General features: G+C 37.8%; 1 protein-coding gene across 1 annotated transcript in view; it reads right to left on the bottom strand.

Moving 5' to 3' along the window:
• PIK3C2G (phosphatidylinositol-4-phosphate 3-kinase catalytic subunit type 2 gamma) overlaps positions 1–24916 on the bottom strand; it is a 211999-nt gene that overhangs the window by 88033 nt on the left and 99050 nt on the right. The window lies entirely within an intron of this gene.

Below are 24916 nucleotides of genomic sequence, written 5' to 3'. Positions count from 1 at the left end.
TAGAATCACCAACTTTRTACTGGTGTTATCTTCCTGATCATCTCCTGGGATTTCCCTGTCTCTCAAGTACTGATGGACTGCTCTTACCTTTCTTCCCACCCTCCTTCCCCACAACTTCATTCCTAAGAACATCCCAACCTTAAATTCCTCATAAATGCCTGAATCTTAAGGCAGTTCCCCTTACCTCATGAGGCTACTAGCAAATAATGCTAGTTTTCACAGGACAGAAATCAGAGGTGTTACTGACTTTCAAGGATCAGAAGCAACAACATCTATAGTGTATGTCAAGCAAAAGATGTATCAAGCACAGATATTTAAAGGTGAGAAGTTGYAATTCCAATAGACGCTTCAACCCTTTCATATCATAACTGAGGCATTATAATATTGCTACCACAACCCATACATCTTTTGGTGATGGGGGGTTCCTGTCATCTTTTATAAGGTAATGATCCTTCTGGGTCCTCTTTTGCTATATGATTCATTACAGAATAGTATCGCCTACTGGTTTTTGAAAAATCTTTCCAATAACATAAAAACTCATCTATGGATTTATAAGTATTGCAAATCTTAAAAGAAAGTGTGGTGTTTCTACCAGAAATGCCCAGACATGAAAGGGAAGAGATATAAGAAGCTTATCATCAGCACTCTCTGCAAAAACTGAAATGACACTTCTTTCTCTAGTCTAGTAAAAATAAATAATTACTCTTTAGATTGAAAAGAAATACAAATTGCCAGTGCAGTGCCTGGTAGAAGGCAAGCCCCAGCATACAGAGACAGCTATATTCTTTTACTGAGCCCTCCACAGACAGTGAGGACAGCTAAGAGCACATGCCTGTACAGTGACTGCTAAACTAATCCTTCCAGATTTCAAGCACAGTTTGTCTTAGACACCACAGGACAGGATTCAGCTGCTTAAATGCAGATACGTGGTACCATTTCAGCTGTCCTAGGAAATCTCAGCTGGCCTCCAGCTGCTGCCTCAGGCACGGGTCCGCCAGAGGTCCTATCTCATATCTGCCAATCCCATGCAGATGTCCCAGGCATCCTGTGCTGTCTAAAATGGCCTGTGTTTAGGCTACTGAATGCCTCTCTGCAATGGCCTTTTAGTTTGCTTGTAAACAAAGTGATTTAAAATAAAAACACTTTCCATTTGAACAGCAAGTAAGGAACAGCCTCGATGATCATTTTTTAAAAGAAGGCATTACTGGCACAGTTCAAACTGTCATATGGGCAGGAATTTTTGTCTACAAAACACTCAGCCTCAGCCCAGCCAAATAGCTTGCATTTGCCTTGGAGTACAGGCAGAATGAACTTGTACATTTTGCCCCACAAAGGTAAGTGCAGACACACGGAGAGACTGCATCACTGTGATCTTTGTTCTGAACTGGCCACAAGAGCGCAGGTTACGTTGCTGCAGAATCTTCTGCATGCATTTCCACTTACTTTGGAATCACCTCCTGAACATCTAAATCATAGTCATTCACCTGATCCATTTTTAATGGCACATATTTAAAGAATGCATGGAGGCAACCTTTTCCTGTCTGAGATGCCCCTTTGTTTCTCTCAGATATACAGAACATTAAAACAATTTTTATTTCCCTAAAATGAAAGACACAGATTTCACATGCAGGAAAGCAAAGCAGTAAAAGCAAAATGTTTTCCTAATTTAAACACAGATACTTCCTGCATAAGTCTGATCAACCTAGCTGATCCATTTTTAGATAATACTTGTGGCTAAGTACCCACCTAAAATAAGCTTGGATAACTGTTAGTATATATATATACTTTACAAATATTTCTTTTTAACCTGAAAAAGGATTATGGGGCAGATTCAGATAGACTGTGCTTAAGGTGTACATGAGGACAGAGGATGGATGGAGTCTGAATCCTCTTAGATGTGTTTCTTGAGCCCAAGCCATGAGGGAAGTTGAAGCAGTCATCATGACCTCATTGATAACATCTAAATCCACGACAGCTGCAGCCCAGCACACACTCCACAGTCTTACGGCACGCAGCAGCTTTTGATAGTGCCTGTGCTGCCTCAGCAACCCCATGAGAGATTGTTTGTCTCGGTGCTCTGCAGACAAAATGCATCCATTGACTACAGTATGTGCAGTGCAACTTCCTTCTGCCTACCCATCAGAGTAGGTATGCTTTTAAAAGCCACACTGTAGACCTAATTTTCAAAATGCTTGGGATTAACTGGCTCTGACTTTTATTTTCATTTTAAAAAAGAAGTCCCAAGGAGATTCAAAAGCCAGCTTTTAATGTGGTGACTCATTGTAGGCTTTGCTGAAATGTTTAGTCAACAAATGAAAAAATATGTAGTTGTAATTCTGTCTTCCCAGTGGCCTGGCCCACACGTTTTCACCCTGCCATTGTGAGAAGCCAGCAGAGAGAGGAACATCTGCAACTTCTGAGATTGCAGGATGGAGAAATATTCAAGACACTAATGAAATTTTCAAGTTAGGCCTGGACACCTAACTGTGACAGAAGATGACTAAATTGGAATGATTTAAAATTCAAGACTGCCAATAAGGGAACATGTGAAGCTTTTTTCTGACAATTTTCACAGGATTCTGCAAGACAGAACTCAATACAGAAGCCTGCTTTATATCAGACCTAGACATAGGATCTTGCTATTAGTAACAGAGAGATTTCCTCACTTTTCAGGATTCTGACTTGGAACAAGGACCCTTATTCTCAGCAGGAGATGTATTGTCCGAAAGTCACATTAACACAATGGAGTTGGATACAGAAGAATGCTGACCTGAAATTTAGTAATAAAGCAAACTAGACCACCTCTGCCTAATGGCAGTCAAAACACCCAACTCAGATTCTGAGGTGGCTCAAGAGATGTCTTCTTCCTTCTGCAAACAGTGGCTTCTTCTGACTTTCTGTGTACACTCACTCCATGACTGCAAAGTGGTTCAAACTCCATTTTCTGGCACCTGCAGCTGCAAAAGTGTGCATGCATGTTCTCTGGGAAAAGTAAGGCAAGTGTGCTATGTTTTGCCACAGGGCAGAAGGGATGGTGGGACTGGATCAGGCTAAGTTGTCTGCTGCTTCAGAGGAGGAGAAACAGTGCTGAAAACAGCTGCTATGGAGAAAAGGGAAATGAAAAAAATGAGGGAGGAAAGGAATGAAATGAGACGGATCTTGCACTTGCACTTGGTGCAACAATCTCTGTTCCCAGCCTCCTTCACAGAGGCAGTGAGATGAGCATCCTTCACTAGACAGCAAAATTCAAATTCATTTACACTTCTGGAAAGCCTTCGGGTGGTTCTGTTCTCATTGTCCTTTGTTATTCCACAGAAATATACAGGCTATCTCCATCAACTTCCTTTAAAAAGCAGATACAGACTAATACCTCCTTTCTACCACTAACTCCAAATTCTAAAAAAAAGTTTGATTTATGAACTACAAGTCAGAAAGAAAAACAAAGAAAACAGCACCATTCTGTGTACAATCATTGAGACATGGCAATCCGCAAAGCAACAGAAATAAAAACAAACAAACAACTAAGAGTCATAAAATGCCTAATGTTATTGGGATTAACACATTTTCTTCAGGAGAGAATGGGGAGCAAAGTCAAATAGGTAAGATTAGGCAGGAGAGTTAATGTACAACTAAGACGGAAGGGACATGACAGCTCTCTCCAGTAGAGTGTAGCACCAGGCATTTTCCATAACTTTACAGAAATGCAATGAGAGGTCATCCACTTGACTGGAAGGACTAAGATTCAACTCCCACTCTCCCTTTCTTTGAGTGAATACAAAGCCAGCAGAAAGGGAGAGAATTGCAAGAGAAATGGTGGAATTTGAGCTTATCTGTTGATCGTTCTTCCTTTCTCTTCTGGAAAACGAAGAGAATGCAAGTTTGTATTTCTTGAGGTGACTGAGTAAAGTGTGGAACAATATTTTATCTGAATCTTTCAAACCAAGTAAATCTCTAGGATGGGAAAGTAGCATCTGTTCAGTAGCTTGCAGCACCTGCCCCCTTTTGGCTCTTCACACCTCACACACAAGAAAACTGCAAGCCAGTTTCACCTGCTGGTTCTCACATAACAGATCTGCATTTACATACTCCTTTTCCAAAGCATTACTTTTGAATGAAAAATACCTCAGCTTAAAATGAAATTTTGTTTTAGAAAAGCCATGAGATACATTTGTTTTTGTTTTTCTAAACCACTTGTTATAATATAACTTAGAACAGATGTCTAACATGTCAGTCTACCTTAGACAACAGCAAATTGTTGCAGAATTATTATAAAGCACGCTATCTGGGCTTGAGAAACACAACATTTATATGGGAGTCAAGGGAATAGTTACCTTTATTTGCTTATCTTCACTCAAAGATCTTTAAGAACTAGGTAACACAATTTGTATCTAGCCAAATCACTTGATCCAGAAAATTCAGTTGACCAAATTCCCCCCATCCCTGCTGAAAGCCTTAACTGCGCAATGCATGTCCTGCTGACTCAGAAAATTAGCAAATCAGTGAAAACAAATGCTATGTTATGTGAGTAGGCTGCCAAACTGTTGCAAAGCTAAGGTTGCCTAGCAGAATAATACTTTAGTTGATACATAATATAGCTGCACACACTGCTGTATTAACAAAATAAACTCCAGATAAAACTATTTTGGTCTGGAGGATAAAGAGCATTTTCCTCGATGAACTGTATAAAGAATTACTAGGAGAGTATAATGGTGCACAGGTACCTCTAGCACTATCAGACAGAAGATGCTACCCAGCATCTAAGGAAGGACTGATCACCCTCAAACCATATCTTCTGCAATTTGTTGAATGGGCATATTAATGTGGACCTAAGTGCTACAAGGAATCCTCTAGTAAAAGGAAGTGCTTAACAGTGTCTGTCTCTTTCCGCTCCAGGTAGTCAAAAAAAACCTTGTTAGCAAGCCGGGCTCTTCCTAGTCTGCTACCTCTGCACTGGGTGGGGACTGCAAGCAGCAGAACATGATATTTTAGTAACACACTATCACAAACAAAAAGCACCTGCAGCAGAACGCCGCTGTAAGACACGAGGATGCATGGCTGTTCCCCACAACATCTGTATGCAACAGCGGGGATCTTGGAGGACCTCAGAATCTGTGAGTGAGCATTCAAATTCTGCCAAAATCCCACCCTAATAAAGTGTCAATCCAAAGCTCCACAAATGAAGCTCCTTCAGCCTGAATTGTCATCAATGCAGACAGTGACTTTCTTACGCTCAGGCTTGTAACTGTAAGTCCAAGTGCCCTGTACTTTTAACGGCTGAAGTACCAGCACCTCAGTAAAGAGAACCAAAGAGAATGATAGACTCGCTCTCCAAAAACTGTATTCAGAATATGAAAATATCCCTAACAAATGTATTACATTTAGTAATGAACAAAGGTTACCAAAAGGACAATATTTTTTTGCATGCAATGAGAAATATGGTGTTCAAATGTGGCACTAATTTTGAGATGTCTGGTTCCATCTTTGCCAATGCTGTCCACATGTATGTCTCTGTCTGTGCTTGTTTCAAAATTACAAATTTTCTTCTCAGAACAAATGCCATATTATCATCAGAATGTCATGCAGTATCTTAGCCACACCAGAATCAGCCAACCTGAGAGTTACAAACCACATATCTGTGTAATATCTTAGAATAAATTTGTGACACGGGAACTAAAATGAGCCATTCAATCCATGCATATCAGAAATTGTTGTCTTCTTCCCAGTGGGCAACTACATTGGAAGCTTGCAATGAACAGGATTAGAGGGGATAATCACAACTAAAATAGGTGAGCCCAATGGCTTTAATGGGATGATATCCAAATATGCCAGCATTTAATTAGATAAAGAAGGTGACTGAGGCAATGCTACTTTCAAATTATATAAATAAAATGCATGATTAATCAAGGTTCAAGTAGGTCCAGTAGAGTCAATGAAGTTGCAAAAATTTTCACTGTATCTGAAATTAGACCATAGTTATCACAGCAATACACTGAGGAGAATATTACAAACGTTTTTCCTCATCTTCCTATTGCATGGGAAGTTCATGTCTACCAAAATGGTTTTGGATAGCTTCTATAACTTTCCATTAGCTTCACAGCTGGAACAAAAAAATCCCTTATGACACTATAAAACAAAATGTATGACAGAACTCAATACTGTTCTACATGTACTGGGCAATCCAGACTTACAGGAAAATTATGAAGAATTAAACCAAAGCACTTTGGTTAACTTCCTTTTAAAATGTTCTACACTTTTCTTTCTTTCTCTCTTTCTTTCATTCTTTTTTACATACCAATACAGAAGTGCCTTCAGGAAGAAAAATAAAATTGTCTTGCTATGGGGTCATTATGGCCTTTGGCTGCTCATATAAGGAGCACTACCAGATTTTATTCAACCAGAGCAAGACTGTGTTTTATGTATAATCCTAAAGCCTTCACATGACTCTTCTTATGATTCATCCTGTGCATAGGGAGGGGGGTACTTTTTTTAGGAGGGAGGAAATAGTAAGAGGGAGCTACATTATTCTGCAAATATTACAGTATTCGAAAGAATTTATTCTGCAGGACAGCAGATCTTGAGATAGGCTGTCACTTTTCCTATGCTCTGTTGCAAGAATACGCTTTGTTTAGCAATGTCTACAGTCAAAGTTGTTATCTTTCAGGCAGAGTTTCTCTCAGATTTGTACTGAAAACATACTCACACGACTATAGCAGAGGAAGGATGGATGAAGTTCAGTACAATCTAAGTCCATGAGGAGTTAACACTTTTTTAAGGCAACATCCCTTCCACCTCTCTCGAAGAACTTTTCTGTAGATGCATTGTTTTAAGTGCAGGTGACATAGGTGCAAGACGAACTAGCAGCCTGATCCCACATTACTTCCTGAAGTGTCAGCCTCTCTCTTGGATCTTTACTGTCATCTTGACATCACTGGTATAGCTAGTGGTCCTGCTCACCTTCTTTTCCCAGTATCTAACAAAGCGAAATTCTTTCAGATCATTGACTATACAATAATGGGGAAATATAATGAGCCTTCAGCATGAACTGGTGTAGGTGTTTTAGTAACGATAGTACCTTAATGTAATTACAAGATTGCAAAAATTTCTGTTTTAAGTATTCTTCTCATGTCCTATATAGTATGCTTTCTGTAAAAAGCTAAGTTGTCTTTTTCTGGCAATTTGCCACATAGCATCTCATTAGAGAAGCCTCTGTTCATCTTCAGTAGTAGGACTAATGCTGCAGAACAACCAAGGATGCATGGGTCAGAAGGTCAAATCACAGCAAACTGTTACCTCTGTGCATGTGTGTGTGACTTTGCCAAAAGAATAACTTTGAGAGACTGACATCATGAAGACATACAATCATTTACAAGTCAAAGTAACTAGCAAAACTCATTTATTTGCAGGGAACAGAAGACAGAGGGAATCACGACTTTTCAGTAGGGGAGTCTCCAGAGTTCCCAAAACACTTTTTCATCCCTTCATGATTTTGACTCTTCTAAGGGAGAAAATCTCTTCAGACTGCAGCTCTCCTTATGCATAAAGCTACTCTGCAGTCTTCCTCAAACAAGATGTTATCTACCCTCTTCTCACCTAATTGAAACAGAGGAGACTACAAGAACTATCTCTTGTCAGTTCATTCCTATCACTGGGAGGACAGAAGAACAAATATTTACATTGTAAAAAACAGTATTTCTGTTATCTTCATACCCCATCTCTCTAGACCTGTGTTTTCTTTCTTCCTCTCTGGTTTTATTTTTCTTCCTCTTTCCTTGCTCTCTAATCATTTTTTCCCTCCCCTCACATATAGCAATACAGGAGGAGTGGGAGTGGGAGCAGAGGAAATATTATCTTTAGATTTTTTTATTTAATATCAACCAGCATCTTCCTTCCTTCTCACCACTTTATTGCCACCAGATATTGGCCTTATAAAAGAAAAGTAGGAATTTGAAATTAAGCTGATGTATCAGGGACAGCTTTCTGTAAAATACTAGTAAGAGAAAACTTTAAAATTAGCCCACAGGTATTTTCCTAGTTGACAGCTGGCCTAGGCACCATGGAAAATGGTAGAGCTGGAGGGCAGACAGTGTGAAAGTGAGGCATAGACCTATCTTGAAATTGGGTTGACTTATTTTGCAGAGGCTTGCTGAAATTATCTCTCATTTCAGACAGCCTGTCATTTCATTGCTGGGTGGTAAACACTAAATTTCATCCGGGTTTGCAGATCCATCCCAACTCTGCTGAGACATATTCAACTGTGGGACCAGATCTGAATAAACTTTTGAATAAGCTAGATTCACTTTTAATGAACCCCTAACCAAAAAGGCCTTACATCCTGAGCTTTTATCAAGGAAATCTTACTTGACTCTATTCAAAGGACATAGTGTAGTCTTGGGGTTAAAATTTGTAGATTTTCATGTCAGAAGAACATAAGGCAAAAGTAAGAATGAAAATCTTTCTTGAATCCCTGAATTTGCCTTTCACTTGTTTTATGAACTTAGCAAAATTCATAAATTTTTCTATGCTTTTGTTTTCCTTTTCAAAAGATGAAGGAATTATTTACCTTCTCACAGGATGTCATGTTTGTTTGTAAGCTGCTGTTATGCCATAGAGGTAAATGCCATGGCAAATAGGTCTGTGTTAATAACATTACTGCCTCCTCCCCATGTGATATTCATATAGCCAGTATTTTTTAGACATACAGGAGAAAATAGCAGCCCTGGGCATTTTTTCACACATGAGAAAAGCAGAATTAAGAATTAGTTGTTGTGCTAAAGACTTTAGCTCTAGTTCCAATACTCACAATCACATTTATAGAAGTATTACTGTGGTAAGCAGATGTAATATTTCCATATGTCCTGAGTCAGGTAAAGAGATGTGCATGCTCCCCGGGGGCAGTTACTGCATTGCCAGAATAAATATACATCAGCCACCTGTCACAAAATGCTGCTGGGGCTTTGAAACTCACTGTCTCTGCTGTAGGTATCTATCTTGCATTACATTCATGCATTACTGCTGTCCTCCTGCTTAGTCTGTGATGGTGCAGCTGTACAGTAGCCTGAGAGGTGGGAAACATACCTTTCCTCCCCTTCACCATCATTCACACGCTTGCTCCCTTTGTATCAGGCAAATACTCAAAATCAACCACGTTTCTGCTATTTCTCCTTAGCTGTGGGCTCTGAGTGAGCAAAAATCTATGTGTCAAAAATTAATACTGATAAGTGTCATGTTATCTGTCTCTACCAGCAAAGCTATGGCAGTACACATGGAGTTGCAGTCATGGGGGAGCCTTGCCGAGCTTTGCAGACTTAGTCACCTCCTGCAAACTGCTGATTAAAAAACTCCTGGTGATAAAACAGAGCAACAGCCAATGACTTTTTGTGTGTCAGCTTTAAACTGATGCAAGAAATGATATTAAAATGGGCTGTTATTCAAGCGGCTTTCCATTTGCATACCATGACCAAGCAATCTAGTTCTGAGTGACGCACAGCACAAAGCACTGGCAATTACAAGAATATTGGCCACGATGGCTACTTAAATTCATTTTGACAAACTGCCCTATCAACAGAAGCACATGCATGATAATGTGGGTTATGCAAGTCACTTAGAAGCTGGGAAAGCAGTGCATACTGGAAAATTAAAAGTTTAATTAATAAAACTGCTTCTCTTGATAGAAATCACCACACACAACTGAATGACATTGTGGAGGAGGTTAAGTAGAAGAATAAATACTAACTGTTAATACTAGTTATGAAGACAGCCCAGACTCAACAGAAAAAATGCTACAGGTCAACCTAGAAATTAGTTGAGCTAGGAAAACAGAGTTTTATCAGCTGTTGTTATGTCAAATCCTAAGCAGTGTTGAAATGATGTGCTGTCCAACCTCCTCTGTGCCCCATGCTTACAGGATTGTTATTACAGATAGCAATGCCCTAATTGCAGGATAGAACTCCACCTTCCTCAGTGACATACAAACAACATCTTCCCGAAGCTAAAGAATTATAGTGTGTTACAGTCCTCAGGATGAGGGATTATTCTTTAACTTAATGCAACATGCCCACAGATTTGGCTCTGGGAGTCCCTGATTCAATCGCCTGTACATTAGCCAAGATGGAAGCTGCCTTACTAACACTAATGAGCCTGGTAATATCAATTCAGTAATTTCAAATTTTTTCAGTACATCACATAATTTTGTGCTAATCCAGGACATTTATACCTATTTAATATCAGATGACATAACATAATTTCTCATTTAATGCTAATTGAAAACTACTGGTTTCTTATTCCAAAGAGCATTTGCTGTCACTTACAACTTATGGTTCTTTACAGAGCTATTATTCAAGTAATATCATCATTAAATATTATGTTTTCTGTCTAGTTGCAGAGCTTTTATGCATAAGCATGTGAATGGTGATATGAGCAGAATGGAACACTCAAGAAATTTCTCTTTACAAGTTTTCATTTTAGCGATTTTTCTTCATATTTTCATTATATTTTTGTAAAATTTCTCATTGAAAGAAATAAATAAAAGTAGAAGAAATTACTATTCATTTAAACAGGGCTGAACTTATTCTCCCTAGATTTTTTTTTTTACTAAAAACTAAGTTTTGTTCAGCTTGCCTTCATACTTGGTTTTTTCAGAAGCTGCAGAAGGAAGTGCACATCCCTGCTGCTGCACCATTTACTCTTATCCTAATGCAAAAGACAAAATCCCTCCCTGGCTACAAATGAATGTCAATATTTATAGATTCAAGAAACCACCATGAGGTAAAAGGAAGCACACTTCATTACACTTCTGGGTGGAAGACAGTACTAACATTTGTGTGATGGAGTGTTTACAGGGGCCCAACATCATAATCACTTATTGTAAATGGAATTCCCTGGGGCTGATCATGTTGTTTGACTGTTCTTACCTGTCTGGAATCCTATCCAATAGTGTCCACTATGATACTGTCTTCTAGCTCTATCTTGAAGTTGTGTAGAACACTAGAGAAAATTATTGATGAAAGGCTCCATACAACAGAGGATACCTATGACCAAGTGCCTTATTTAGAAAACACTCATATTGTTCTCAGTCCTTCCTAAAATGAGATCACTCTTCCTGCAAGACTTTGTCTAAAGACAACCCTAATGGATCTAGAATCTAAGAAACTAGGAAGCTGAAATATGAAACAAACAAGGACCATTACAGAATTCATTTGTAATTTGCAGAATCACATAACTGAGGTCAGAAGGGACCTCAGGAGATCTGCCAGTCTGATCACCCACTTGAAGCAGAGGAGCTTTGACATTAGATCAGGTTGCCCAGGAGGCTTAGCCTGAGCAGCAGAGTGAGAGAGTTCGCAAGACGGGAAGGAACAGAGGTGCAATCTGACCATATGATGTTGAGTCCCCAGAATGGAGGGGTAATGACAGGCAGGCACTTCTGGCTGGGGCACAAGTCATAGGAACAGAAAATATTTCAAAATCTCTGGGATACRGACTCATTTGAGAATATAGGCAAAGGCTCCATATTATTCTTCAAATCCTCTAAACCATGTCAGCCAGAACTGTTCTTGGTATAGAATAGCAGAGATTGAAGCTTTGCCTATGCCACTATCTTGAAAATATTCTCTTGTGTGTTTGCAATGCAAAAATTGAAGAACCTCTTTATCTGAATAAAGAGCTTACTTTATAATTACAACTATTTGGCCTAAAGTCTTCTAGATTCTTACAAAGCTTTGTCAGTCACAGGAAGACAGTTCAATTAGAATCAGGATGTATGTGAAATGATCAAGTCAAGTCCCCAGTGACTCCTCTGAAAATGCAGTTGATGGCTGCTTATTTTCTAGAATCCATAACATGGATTAAGATAGAAACACAGGGTGGTTACAGGTATAGGCACAAGGGTCTCCAGAGGAACATGTAGCAATACAAGCAATCAAACCAAAATTACACTACAGAGGGGACAGTAATCTCATAGGTTATATCTGGAAAGAATGCTTTTTCTGTGGAAATGGTTTGAGATTTCCCAGTCCTCTCGGGAGGATTGGAGAGGTCTGAGGAGATCTTCACCCAAATCTAAATTTTCCAGCTGGGAGAAATTAACTCTTCTACTTCTTAGGGAGCACAGCAGAAGCTTTCCTCTTTTGCTTTTCAGCATCCACCCTACTTTAAAGACTTAACTTTGCTATCCCCTAAGTTCCCACAGTGTCCATCAAAAAACCTCTTTATCTCTTACCCTAGGGAACTAAAACCTCTTTTGCATCCTTTCAAACCTTGTTCCACTCTGCTGTGCAGACACTGGTATCATTGTGTCAATTCCTTTCCACTCTCAAACTAGTAAAGGCTGCTCTGACTTCTGAGCTTTGGAGAAAAATTAGGATCTTGAAGCAGGAGGGACAGAAATGTCTACATAGCTGGGTGGTGCAAATTCCCAGTTCCAACCCTTTCTTTCGACTACCAGAAATATGTTGCTTTACACATTACATCCCCTACTGACTTCCAAGTAAATCCTGAAGAAAGTCTTCTGTTTCCAAATATTAAACAGCACAGATAAAGGATAAAGACTGTGTGCACCACTGTATATAGATCTGTTAACATACAAACGCCATCGCACCCATGTGAGAGAGCACTGGTCTGGGAATGGAGAGGAAGGTGGCCTTGAGCAAACTGCTGTAACTCCACCGGATGACAGACTTTGAGCAACAGCTAGGGGAAGCTCAACATAAAAAAACAAGCACTTCTGTATGGGAAGAAAGATTATTTTTTTTAGTCTAGGGTATAAGCCCTGCAATACAAGCTGGAAAAATGAAGCATAAGAAGCATAAAACAGGATCTTACTGAGAGAGATGGTGAGGGCCTCTGCTGTTTACAGTGAAATACTTAGAGCCACCTTTTATCTCTATGGATTTGAACTCTCCAAATAATTTATTGGATGAGATGAGAGGGGAAAAAGCCTGTGAGAGAGGGAAGGTGCTGATTCGAAAAGATCATCTATTTATGTATGTGCCATTGCTTCTTCATTCAAGTGACCCTTAAATTTATGTTACTATGTCATATTATTATGTTTTAATACCTATCTCAGCGTGCGCTCTCTCTCTCTCTCTCCCTCTCCCTCTCTTTTTAGTGCAGAGGGTTTTCCTTTACCTAGTTTTACTAATAAGATGGTTCATTTACTCGCTTATCCACTACAGTTTATTCTTATTCATATTACAGAAGCATATGGTAAGATGTGTAAACCAAGAAAAGATGTGTAAACCAAGAAAAGTTAGCAAACAGAGCGATCCTTTTCCTAATTTGGGCTAGACAGTCTCTAAAAGCCATCTCCTAAGACATCTTAATATTCATCTTGATCATCACTGCAGTTCTTCTCATCATTAACAATGTTGTCAATGGTAACAAAAGGGGTTGGTTTTCCTTCCGCATCCATTTATCCACACAGCAGAATCTGCACAATTCTGGAGTTACAAATGCCCTGTTTCGTTCTGCTTGCACGGCTCAACCACACCTCGGAAATTCAGTACAACTCAGTACAATTTTTTTCTGATAAGACAAACAGCCAGCATGCTATTTGGCTTTCTGTCTACTAAAATCCTGAAATAAGTAGAAATAAAACAAGAATAGAAACAAATTCCTATTCACCTGTTAGAATTTTCAGTGCAGGTAATTCATACTAGCTCTTTGAAAAAAATGGACAAATGAAAAACAATTGCAATTCTTAAATTAATAAGATGGCAGCATTTGGAAATCTAGCACTGAAGCTTTGATCAAATCTACAACCAAATAATTTCCCATGTACATGCTGCAATTTGCATTGTATTCTTTGTCTTAAACCCACCCTATAATAACACTCAACCTATAATAACCCATCACATAACAACACTTTTTTTTCCAACATAACCACTTGAGTTTTCACTGAAACAACTGCTATCAGTGAGCAGTTGTCAGGTGACATACTGCATAAATAAGATGCAAATGGTATTTCATAAACTACTGTGCTTAAAAAAAAAATCTGTTTTCAATGAGCTAGTAAGTGAGACAGTCTGCCAACAATTTAGGACCAAGCAGTTCAGACAAACACTAAGAAAAGAAGTATCTTGTATAAAAACTTTTGTATTAGGTATTGTCTTAAAATATTAATTGTATCTCCCCTAAGGTTTAAGAGTTCAAAAATTCTTGGTGGTTTGTGTTAGAATGAATGGGATACTTTTCAACCATGTATGGAAAAATTATTGGTAAACCTTTCAAATTAGCTCAGTGTCACCCTCACTGGGTTACTCCGGGTTTAAGTCTCCAGTGTCACATCTCCACTGACTAGCCTAAGTATTAAGACATTTTTCTCAACTTCATCCTGCACTGGAGATACCTTCTGAATGTCTCTGTTCAATGTTTCTATGAAAAACTTTGATTTTGACGATGAAAATTTTTCTCCCCTCCCCAAAAAAACAGTGAAAAATTCCTGACTAACTCTACCTTGCATCAAACTTCAGCAGTGAGTCACATAACAGAGAATTATTTCAGTAAAACTACCGCTATTGCTATAATATTGGGATAATGTATTTCTTTGAATATCTTTTTATAGGAATAATGGCCCTTCAGAGACAATAGGCAATTTTTGTAGCCTGATTTCCTTTTCAAATGGTTTAAATAATGTCAGAAATTTTACCAAGCAGTATTCTGTATATTTGATACACATCACAGTGGAAGCTTAAGAACAATCCAGGTATTTCTCTTTCAACTGATATGTCTACTGGTTGTACAAACTATTGGGTAGAGTTTTACAGGTTTTATGTTTGAAAGGAAACTTAATTCCTTTAGATTCATGGGTTATTTTCTGTTATTTAATTCAAGCCTACAACAAGCCTAAGTTTTAACCAAGGGGCTCTTTGCCAAGAAAACACTGACTAAGACTATGTCAGACATGGTCCATTGCGTAATTCTCTTGCTTGAAATGAGGTTATTACAACATGTTAGTAGTGTCGTTCAAGCAAAAAAAAAAACCCAAGACAACTCATCAGACAGTTCTTTCTTTCTTCTCTCAGCTTATTTTTAATTTGGTGCTGTTCCAAATGACAATGTTATGATTACAGAGTAATATTCCATTTAGTATGGGTGAGCATTCAGAAAGCAATTAGTGCTTAAGAAAACATTTTCAAACACCGAGGATTTTACAAATTTAATCCTGGAATACTTATCATCTGAAAAGAAACTAAAAATACTGAATTGTTATGCATTCTTGACCTGGCAGGACCTTTTACCAATCATTCCCCTCTCCCCCCTAGAAATATCTCCTTTTGTTATAGTTCTTGAAGTTTTTATTTTAAAAACTATTAATAATTATATTTTATTTTACATTCCTGGTTTCTTTTCTCAGAAAAATTCCTATCAGTCAGAAAGTGATTTTCTGCCAAATCATGTATTGATAGAACATTTTCAACAAAGTCCAATTCATGATTTTCCTTTTCCTAATATTTCAGTCATTTAGACAAAGGTCCAAGACTCTACTTTCATCCTGATGAAGAAGAATGATTAAACCTAGAAATGTTAAGCACAGAAATGTACAGCTGACAGCAATGCTGAGATGACCAATAATTCATTACACTGAAGATCCTGTATCCACTTGAATTTTCTGTTTATTCATACTTTTCCCTAAAGATGTCCCTGAAAATGTTGATAAATAGGAATGATTTAAAACTCAAACCTATCAGAATAAGGCTATGGTCAAAAGCACACGAAACTACAAACAAGTTCTCCCAGCATATCAACACAAGAAGCTCAGAATCTGCACTGCATTTATACAAGTCTTGAGGTGAGAACTTTGTGAAATACATTTAGAGAAAAATGGATTGAAAAAAACTCTCTAGGATAAACTGAAGATAAACTTTACCAACAACTGGTTCAAATAAGCAGAGGTAAAACACAACAGGCTAGTGAGCTGGTAAGAGCAAAAAAGCTCTATCACAGAGCAAGCCTTACATAAAATAATGTGAATCTGAAACATCTGTAGATTCATTTTGCATTCAGTAATTGCCATTTATAGAAGAAAATCATCATACAAAGGATCATAATAGAAGTTTCTAAACATTCACAAAAGACAAAAAGCGGAAGTGCAACATAAAAGGAGAATAAAATAAACTTTTTAGGTATTATATATGACAAATTTAAAATAAGGTGTCCTCTCATAATATTTCACTCCAGCAATCAAAATTTATTTAGCAGCACCATGATCTTGCAGCAGAGAAGCAACCCACCAGAGAATCACTCTCAACTGCAGGATGCAACATTTAACTAGAGAAACAGCAGCAGCTGTGAATCTCAAGAAACTCTCCATGCATTTAGCTCTCCTACTTAGGAATTTACTCTCCTCAACCATTATGGACTGATTTGGAAATTTTGCATCATCTTTACATTTCAGCTACTTTTATTATTTATTATTCTGATTTTGACATTTCAGATTATTAAAGTTGTTGATGATCTTCATATGTTGGTCTAGCTCAATGAAAACTCAAAGCAAATTTCAGTGCAGAGACATAACTTCATGGATTATGTTCTGTCATCTCTTTCCAGCAATGTTTTTCACAGAATAAAAACCAAAACAACTCCTTCGCATCAATCAATCAAATTCACCTCTGAAAATTATCCACTTGAAGTGACAGAACTAGATGAATGCTTTGTCAAAAGGTTTCCTGATTTACAACTACTTTGATTTACATCCCAAATATTCCTCTGGGACAGATGGAGATTACATGATGTATCCATCAGGAAAGATTTTAGCTCTCCATTCATTTTTGAAGGAAGCAATAATAAAACATTTTTATGTAAAAAAGATGAAAGCTGCAGATTAAAGCCTAGCATGACGGTTGCCCAGAACCCTGCTCTGAACCCTCCCTCAGCAATGCCAGCTCCACTTCCTCAGTTAAAAGCACCACTATGGCACATGCAAAGGGATGCTCATCTTTCTCTTGTGCCAGAACAGCTGGAGAAGGGGAGTTTTCAAAACTGTTCTGCACAATAAGCAGGTCATCTTAGTCCATCAAATCAGAGACACAGTTACAGACCACCAAAATGTCATGTTTAATCCTTTCCACACAGGATACCCAAAAGGCAACACCCATATTCCATGTTCAGTTAAATTATTAGAGGGGTTGTGATATATATGCTTTGAACCTACTAGGGAGTTTTTCAGCAGAACTGAAGAACTATCCACTTCGGTATTTTTAAATGTAAAAGGAGCAAAATGAAAATAAAATAAATCAGACAAGCACTGTTTTGAAAAACAATGCACTGAAAATGTTTTCCTTAGTATTGCCTTATAAATCATAAAGCTGCAAAAAGAACTAAGGCCAATTGTTAAGGTTTTTTTTTCAGAAATCTTTTACATTTTTTAGATTATCTTTTCAATTCTGTTCATTTACACATATACATACTGATGTATGTTTTCATTATACTAGCACACTGATAACTTTGGCACCTGCAGACTTTTTTATGTTTCACTTGGCAAGGTTAATCCACCTCGGATATGATCCTTGGCATGGAATTTCCTCTATTCCAAAGCAGGGGGGATAACTGTCTCTACACTGAAAAACTAATTTAGCTGCAGTGGAGTACTTGCCTGTGCAAATACACTCAGTGACACAAATGACCACGCTCTACTCTCTTCTCACCTTGACAAATGGTCAGCAAGGTGCCTTGCCTCTTCTTTTTCACACCTTCGCTCAGTTTGGAAAAACCCATAGCACTGCCTAGAATTCTAAATATGCAAGAACACACTCAGTCTACAGACAATGCTGGCTAAATCATTAAAAACAGACACATATGCACAACTACTTGATTTATGATCTTTGTCACAAATTCACCAGATTGTATCATATTCACCAAATTACAAAGAGGCATAGCTTTATTTGATTTATTAATCTTTAATTGGATTTTTTAAAGTAATTTTTAACAGAGTGGGAAAAGTAATAACCTGCTCTTTATATTTCAAATGTCAAAATGCCATGTTCAGGTTCTTTGTTGATCTTTCCCAGTATTGTTTGAAATTTGCTTATTAATTTTTTGGAACTTATTTTCTATTTCCTTTAATTTAAAAGTTTAGAAGTTAAAAAAGTTAACTTTTTACTCATAATATTTCAATTTGTAAAGAGAATCATAGCATCTGCAAGGTCTTTGTTCTTTGGCCAATAAATGTTATGTGCAAGCTCCTTTAAAATTAAGTAAGTGAACTTAGTTCTAGTGGAATGTATTGCACTGAGTCCCACAGAATAACTGCCTGATTAAAAGGCCACTGAAGTCAATGGAAAGATTCTCATAAAGTGCAAAGAGGTTTGGATTCAGACCTTTTTCCTCTGTATATGGAACAGTATAGTCAGAAATTTGACAAATTTACCTATTAAACTGCAGAACACCTGACAACCTGCCTCTAGCTATGCCTGAAAGTAACATTTCTAGCATGGAAACTAGGGCATTCAGATTTTGGATTCTCTCAGTCATTGTCGATCTGTGCTGAACTTTCCAGGATATGTTTATAGGATTAAATGAGAGACACAGGGAATGTTTAGTGGCCCTGGGGCCAAACGGCATAGACGTAACACTTAACAGGGCTAGTTCACTCCACAATACACAGTCTGCAATGACACTAGACAGTACTTGACTCCAGGTCTCTCTGGTGCTCCATGTGCTGCCCTGTGGTTCGTCGTAAGACACAATTCAGGGTGTGTGCGCGTATGTGTGTGTTTCAGTTCAGAGGGTCAGAAATACTGTCAGGGTTATGTTATAGCCCATGTATGCCACAGCAATCAAATGAGACTGAAGGTCAGTGTTATTTGCCCTCAGATGGGTCACACGAGCATGCAAGTGTGGTTACAGAAAGGAGTAGCAGTAAAGGACAGTGTGCCAAAGCTGGTGCAGTTTTGCCCATACTGTTTTTCGGGGTGAACTATTCCAAAACTGTGCCCAGGTGCTGTCTTGGAGAAAGCAGTCCAAAACAGTGCCAAATAGGAAGGCGGCAGTTTTGAAGTATGGCTGACCGGAAGTCTAGCTTTTCGTCTTGCTCCTCCGACCTCTTTTATCGAGCAGTACTGACAGATCCAGAGCAGCCAGGTAACATTATCTTACCAATTACAGCTATAGTTGCAGCCAGCTCACTTCTCATTTTCTTTAGAGCTGGAAGAAAGCAAGCCCAAAATAGTAATTTTGGTTAAAAACTAATGTGTTGATTAAAATGTACTACTTGCTCGCTCAATCTCTGATTTAGGAAGGTCAAAAACAACAGCTAAAGAGTTATGCTACTTCTTTGTGCTTCTTCACAACAAAATCTCTTTGTTTCATTTGACATTTCTTTCTCTAAAACTGAGTCTGAGGAAATGGAAAATCTGTATATTAGGAAACAATATAATTATTTCTTTGTTTTCCTAGGCAATACTCCAAGTCCCACATGGCTAATAATGAGAACTTAGCACAACTGGAAGATTGTCTAACAAAAATAAGGGCCTAATGGTGTTATTTACTACTATATAGATAAATAAGGAGGAAAACCAACTTCAAATTATTGGCATTTCAAAAGTAAGAATTATGAGTTCTGTATTAAAATCCCTAGATGTGAATCCACTCTATAGTTTAGGTTCTCCACAATCTAAAACACAATGATGATCACACCAAGTACTCCTAATTCAGGTGAAAGTTATTATCACTCAGATGAATGATACACCACTCTAGCAGGCTGTAAAATTAAGCAACTCCAAACTTGAACTCCAGTCCTAATCCAGAGTAGCAAAACAACTGATCACACACATATTGGGACTGATTACTCACAGATTTAAAGTTACATAAATGATTAAGTGTTCTGATTCTGGTCAGTAAGAAGGACCAAATTAATGCAAAACTAAACTGATGCCTTCTGAATTTACATCTGATGTCATTTTAATGGTTTGGGCTTCTCAGACTGTTCTACATAGCTATTTAAGAAGTCAATTAATAATGAGCAGAGTTGACAACCTCTGACTGTGTGTGAGAGAGACACAAGAGTGTGGGAGGAGACAGAGTTGGAGGATGGCAGCCTGTCCAGAGTTCAGATAATTAAGAGTGTTGGACAGCCAAGACTCTGCTTGGTTTATTCCTTTTTTTGAAGACTTTGAGTAAAATATGGCTAATGTGGATCAGTTTTAACAGCAAAAAATACATTTCCTTTGGCAAAATATGAAACAATAATCTATTGTTCCAAAGTTGGAGTGCTGAATGAAACAAAGTGGCAATGATTTTGGAAAACAAAGTACTGAGGGCCAAATCTCCTAATGGTAGAAAATTTAATGAGGTCTTTTTAAATTACCATTGGATTTTGTGTCATTAGGCTCCTTTATACAGTTCTTAGGTTCTTTTTTAGTTATTGCAGGAGTCCTCTTTATATAGAAAAAGAAATAAAAATAACATATGATGTTTTAGCCTTGAAATCCATAGTCTAATTCACATTGCTTTCAGTGGGCTGGAATTCAATGAGAGTTTCTTTTTAGCTCAGTCTTTGTTTATCTACAAGGTGTGTAGAGGTAAAGGTGGAGAACTACTTCCTTTTCTTACTGTTCTCAGTCAGAATGTAGCTGAGAATAAATCTCTTAGAGACCTTAGAAGACTAGTTACAAAAGGACATTTTGCCTCCAGTGGTTTTTTTTCTTTTCTTGAGCTAAGCATACTAGATTCTCAGGCTCTACTAAAATGTACAAACACTCATACTGCTCCACCACAGTGAAACCTGTTCTTTCCACCACCTTCAAGCAGCTGTCACAAATCTTAGAGACACCACATTTCTCCCCATTACTCAATCTGCCTGCGGAAGGTAACTGTCTGCAAAACATCCTCCTGGCCACATGGTGCCCCAGCCAGCTGTGTTAATTGTGTGGTGCAGCTGCCACCTGAGAAAGTAGCTAAAAGCAAAAATGCTGCAAGCAAGTGGGAAACTGATGGGCAGGTTGCCAGGCAGAAGGGTGGCTTAAAACTGGAACACAAAAGCTGAGAAAAAGAGTGCCTGAAACCCGGTAGCAAGAAGATAAATAAAGACTTTCAGCAGGCAGGAAGGCCCAAAGGGGCTCATCAGATTTCTTTCCCCTCGAGCAACTTGGTGCATTGCTAGAACCAGTTTAATACCTTCTCTTCTCAACGTACTCCGGGAGAGAAATCTTGCTCCAGCCTTCTGCCCTCCTGGGAACTCAGATGGGTAAAGACTGGAATCAGAGACAACTTCTAGAAGATAGTGGGGCAGTGTAAATGTTCCCCATGCCTCACATTTGTGAGGGACTTATCTTGAAGACTAACATGGGATTTAAGCAGTACATGGGTCCTGTGCTGGCACTGTACATATGGGCAATTTTTAGACCCCAAGAAGGGGAACACGTTCAAATGGAATAGTGAGGAGCTGAACCACTGAGGGATGCAGAAGGCCCAAATTCCTCAAGATTTTGGGGGGGGGATAAGTTGCTCTTGTGAAGAAACAAAATCAGGAATTAAGATTAAATTACCTGTTCACCCTAAATAGTACATTTAATGGGACAAATTGACAGATGACATAAGCACAGAACAGGCTTGCTTTCACTGAAGCTACCCTGATTTAAAACAGCTAAAGATATGACCCAACAAACTTAAAATGAATATTCTATCTGTTCTGTCCACCTTTGCCAATTACCGTTCCATACTTTTTTAAATACAATCTTGAGAAAAACTTAACATTGCTTTATGGAAAGGAGTTCAACAATTTACTACCCAACATTAATATTAAAAAAGAGATGAGCTGGTACATTATTACTGGCTAACTGCTTATCTCTGGTGTGCAGAGAAATTGTGTCAATTTTAAATAACTGAGCAATTATTAAAAAATTATGTTTGTCATTAATATAAGTTAGCAATGTTGCCAGTCACCACCAGTTATGGTAACTAGTTTCTAGACATACAATGGAGTTGTAAAACATGGAAGTTAAAATCAACTCACTTCTCGTCAGTGGTTGTGAAAGTGCATCACTAGTTTCATGAATTGCATTAGACTTCCTTTGCAAATTTCCATTTTGGGAAGGTACACAGTGCACAAAGTTAGATTATTTAATAATGAAATGTTAATGCTATTTATCATAATTAAAAATAGATATAATCTTGTTTTTAATGTTTGTTTTTACCAGTCTTTGTCTCTAAGACCGCGTTTGATTGCTAATTTGGTAATCATCTCAAGGAACTGGAATGAAACACTTCAGAGAATAAAATGCCTAACCTAACTGCATTTCTTAAAAGAAATTATTCAAGTGTGCATGAGTGTGCATGCACACACGTGTTGCCCACATTATTAAATCACTGAGCTTCTTTTTAAAATCTCTTTAGAACTAAGTGAAAGAAAACCTCTGTTTTCCATTACTTTTATATGGATTGTAATTTAATTTGCAAAGTAGAAGAAAGCCTTTTTTAATAGAAAGCATGAAAATACTGTTACATTCTCCAAATAAAATCTATTACTTGGAAAACTACCTTTTGAAATTCTTTTAAAATTCTAAGTTATGTAAATTGAAATGTTAGGTAGAAGTATTTTACTACTGGAGAACATTGTGGAGCAGAGAAGCAAAAGAAGAACGTGTAGTGTGTTGAATAGAAAAGGTAAGTTTTTAAAAGGTGGGTGCCATATTTAAGTTCTTTAGTTTACATCAAAACATTTGAACAAGAAGCCTAATTAAAAGAGGTAAACCAGCTCCTTCCATTACAGTGAGTGAGACTCAATTACTTTGGGCACCTAAACTTATATGAAGCACCACAGGTTAGTCAGGCTTTTCAAAAACTATCAATTTTTGAAATTGATAGCAGTCTGCCAGCAAGTATATGTCATGTGAAGTATCTTCCCGCCTAAAACTAATGACTACTTAATTTACTTTGGGTGTAAACAGTTATACCACTGTACTTCTAAGAGTGAAAACTACAGAGGTGGTTACTGTTATTTCTATCTATTGTATTTGCTGATGTTTTCACACTCTTCCAGGTTTTGACCATATCCTAAGACCTGCTCATTAGGTGAATTTGTTCTCAGAAATCAGTAATCTGTGGCTATTGTTGACAGCTTGATCCAGGAATGTGGCTAGTAAATGAGCAAACACAGTACAGGACACTGGTTATGGAGATTCTCATCCAGACTGGGCATGCTTGTTAATAATAATTTCCAGACCCAAAGAGCTTCCAATTAAATAAAAAGCAAAGTATTATTTTTCAGATATGGAACTGAAGATCTGAAAGACATTATTCTAAGTAAACATTAAGCCTGAGGCAGTGTGCGAAAGAGAATCCAGATAGCCATACCCCAATCCACTGCCATTGTGTTTCTCTTTCCATGTATTATCTGCTTTTTTGGATAACAAGGCCCTGGCACCAAGATTCATAAGCTTATCAAACTGACAGGGCAAGTTAGCAGATTCTAAGGCTTAGCTGGCAATGTACTCTGCAGTTAAGTTATCAAGATCCTGATTCGCACAACCCTAAAACGTCAGTAAGACAATACTGAAAAATAAGGATTTAAAAAAACCTACGTTTTTGTATTGTAAGAAAATTTACGTTTTTGAAATGTAAATCTCTTCAAATATATACTAATATAGATGAATGTGTATATATATATATACACACACACATACATACACACACACAAAGACATGTTAAATTCAAGACTTAATCAAATGATCTTCCTCTGGGAAACTACAGTCCACATCTCAGGTAGGAGATACTTTTACACTTGTTTATTTAGGGATAAATAGCAAATCCCTATTTATACAATTTATAAGTATTGTTTATGGGAACTGCCTGCAATCTTGTGCAACTTTAGGATACGTGTAACTAAAAGGAAGTTTAGTAAGCTAGTATTTTCCATCTGCAGGAGGATAATCAAAATATTTAATATACACTCAGTAGCTGATTTTATCTCCAATCGCTAGTGTACACAGGGAGAAAAAGTGCTTGAATACCAGTCCATGGTTGGATGATATGAACTGGGCTGCTATCAGTTTAAAGACAGAAAATACAATGAACATTCAGAAATATTCTATTAGATGAGGGTATGTACAGTTTTTGGCATTATATTTTGCCACATTAAATTATACTGTGCCAGATAAGGAAGGGCAAACTTTACTTTTTAATAAGCTATTATTCAATATGGAATATCTGCTGTATATTACCCAAGACTACATTATCAGACTGCTTGAGCAGAATTTGGGGGAAAAAAAAGTGTGGGGGAGAGGGAGGGATCTACACGTGTCTGCGTCGCAAAGTAAAGAGGAAGAAGATTACAGATACTCATCAATTTTTCTCCTGACTTCACAGGAGCTAAGAAAACACAAGCAGATTGATGATGTTCCTACTGTTCATTCACTTGAGAAACCATTTCTAATTGTACAGGAAAACTATCAACTCACTGGGCACATTTAAGAACTCTAGACTAGGTATTTTATATCCAGTATTACTAGGTTAATGATAAGGTGGTAGAAGTCTCAGTCATGCTCTGGGCACTGTCAGAAAACTGGCTGGCTAAAAGTGATTCCTCTGTATTTGACAGATATGCTCATTATGCATATTATTATTATCATGCTCATTTCAGTGAAACAAACATATTCATAACTCTATTTTATCCCCACTAATACTTACAGAGATCATGTAGGTATGAAAGTACGATCTATGCTCTTTCCTACCTCACACTTCACCAAAAAAATGATTACATTTCAAGCTGTTGTCTTTGCTTTGCAGGGAGGAAAGCTTTTGCTTTCATGGGTCTGAACTAGTTGAACTCTAAATGACAGCTCAGTTCATTCATCATTACTAAACATGCAAAAAAAACCCAGCTTAATTTGCAGATCACAAGGTAGTACAGGTGACAGAAGGCCACATTCTTATTCAGAGAGCCTTGAAATAACAGCATAGCAAACAGAATAATCACTGCATG

This window comes from Apteryx rowi, unplaced genomic scaffold, assembly GCF_003343035.1.
Source record: "Apteryx rowi isolate R43461 unplaced genomic scaffold, aptRow1 scaffold_25, whole genome shotgun sequence".
Classification (NCBI taxonomy): Eukaryota; Metazoa; Chordata; class Aves; order Apterygiformes; family Apterygidae; genus Apteryx; species Apteryx rowi.
The sequence above is the reverse complement of the archived record's forward strand: the minus strand, read 5'-3'. Positions and strand labels throughout refer to the sequence as shown.